This window comes from Austrofundulus limnaeus, unplaced genomic scaffold (assembly GCF_001266775.1).
Source record: "Austrofundulus limnaeus strain Quisiro unplaced genomic scaffold, Austrofundulus_limnaeus-1.0 Scaffold1220, whole genome shotgun sequence".
Lineage (NCBI taxonomy): Eukaryota > Metazoa > Chordata > Actinopteri > Cyprinodontiformes > Rivulidae > Austrofundulus > Austrofundulus limnaeus.
This window is the reverse complement of record NW_013953622.1, coordinates 76268-78531: the sequence shown is the minus strand read 5'-3', so window position 1 is coordinate 78531 and position 2264 is coordinate 76268.

Here is a 2264-nt window from a genome sequence, read left to right as displayed (position 1 = left end):
ATATATGAGTTTGTATGTAATGTATGAATATAATATACAAGTTTCACTTTTTAAATGGAATTACTGAAATAAATCTACTTTTTCATGATATTCTAATTTTATGACCAGCACCTATAATTTGGTTTAAGCCACAATAGTCTATGCAGGGCTGCAGAGTTTTGTCCTTTTTCTCGATAAAAAAAACCCTGCCTCAAGGGGAGAAGAGGACGGGCGAATGATACCAGCTTTCAGGGAATCACTGATGTATTTCTCTAATGTTTCTCTTTCTTGTCTTGAAATATTAAATAATCRCCCAGATGGTAATGGAGCCCCAGGAAGCAGATCGATGCCACAATCATAAGGTTGATGGGGAGGAAGAGAAAGAGCAAGATCTTTACTAAAAACCTGGTGGAGGTCATGGTAATCATCAGGGATGTTGGAGAAATCAGAGAAGTAAGGAACTGGAGGAGTTTCAAGAGACTGAGGAGGAACTGCAGACTGAAGACAATTACTGAGACAGAATGGACTCCATGAGTCAACATGAGCCTTGGACCAGTTAATCTGAGGGTTATGTTTTTGTAGCCAGGGAAATCCTAGAACTATGGGGGTATCTTTTATAGGAAATACAAGAAACTGAATTACCTCATGATGGTTTCCCAAAACTATGAGAGTGACTGGGCTGGTCTGATGAGTTATGGGGGCTATGGAGCTACCATCCATTGTAGCAACCTGAATGGGTAAAGGCAAATGCAGGACAGAAATGTTGAGTAATTTAATGAGATCTGGATGGATTAGATTTTGTTCTGAACCAGAGTCCACCAAAGTGAGCTGAGAATGGGTCTGATTATTAACAACAATAGAAGAAGGGATGTTTAGTCAGAGGTTTTTAAAAATTGTGGTTCTGCYCGCCAGCACCCCCAGATTTACTGACGGGCTTGGGCTTTTGGGCAAACAGGACAAGMAGAGATAAAGTGATTGGGGGAGCCGCAGTAAAGACAGCAGTCTTTCTTCTGGGGTCAGTCGAGCTCTGCCAATCTGYATGGGCTCTGGAGGGGCTGGGGACACYGGGGGGATTGGGACCAGAAAGCTGGATGGTCTTCTACCAAGGGTGCTCAGGGAAGATGAATTTTTATCTCTGGATCTCTCTCGAACTCTCAAGTCAATYTTGATGGCCAGATTAATGAGGTCATCAAGAGAGTCAGGAACATCTCGACAGGCTAATTCATCTTTTAGTTTGTCATTTAAGGCATGTTGGAAGGCTCCTTTAAGAGCTGGTTCATTCCAGCCTGATTCAGCAGCAAGGGTTCRAAAGTCAATCGCCAGCTCGGCAGCAGATTATTCTGGTAGGTCTGCAGAACTGTGTGTATGTGTATAGGTGTTTCCTACCTTCCTCAGACAGCAGTGACCTGATTGGAGCCAGGTGGTGTTCATTACCTCCCATTGGGAGCAGCTTTAAGAAGGAACTGTTCCCCTGAGGCAGATGCCAGATGATTATCTCTCCCAGAGTGGTATTTGGTTAACTTAGTAAGATTTTCTAGACTGGGCTCATTGAAGTGGATCAGCTGTAACGGAATATACCAGACTCTTTCTGTTTGGGTTTTTTATTTCAGCCTCATGTGGCCCAAGTGATGCATTAGTCTTTCATTTAATCTGTTTTTATTTATTTATTTTTAATAAAAATATTTATTTAACCAAGAAAACCCCATTTAGGTCAAAGATCTCTTTTTCAAGGGTCACCTAGGCCTGAAGGMAACCTGTACATGGTTTTAGGGTGTGGGAAAACCAGAGTATCTGGAGAATACCCATGCAAGCATGAAGAGAACATACAAACTCCACACTGAAAGACCACAGGTCAGAATCGGGAATCAAACCCAGGACACTGTTGTTGTGAGGCATCAGGCACCACTGAGACACCGTGCTGTCCTCTTTTAGCAGAACAGCACAGTAATAGACTCACTGCAGGACTGTGTCCAAATGAAGTAAACCCTCAACAATTCTACGGTGTCAATCACACCTTAGGGTGCAGCCAGAAAACACAAAAAAGCTTCAGGTGTTGATCAATGAAACCATGAGTAGACGTGTCTAATATAGAGTCATAATTCTTTATTGACCTTTTCAAATGTAACAAAATTTTAAAATAATCTGTCATTCCAATTGTTTTTTAAATGCTTATCAGCAAACCTGTTGAGTAACATCAAAGATTCCTGTCAGAACCATATCCTGTTCTTCCTATTTTTTCTAAGTTACTTGAAAAAACATTTTAATCAACTACTTCAGCATCTAGA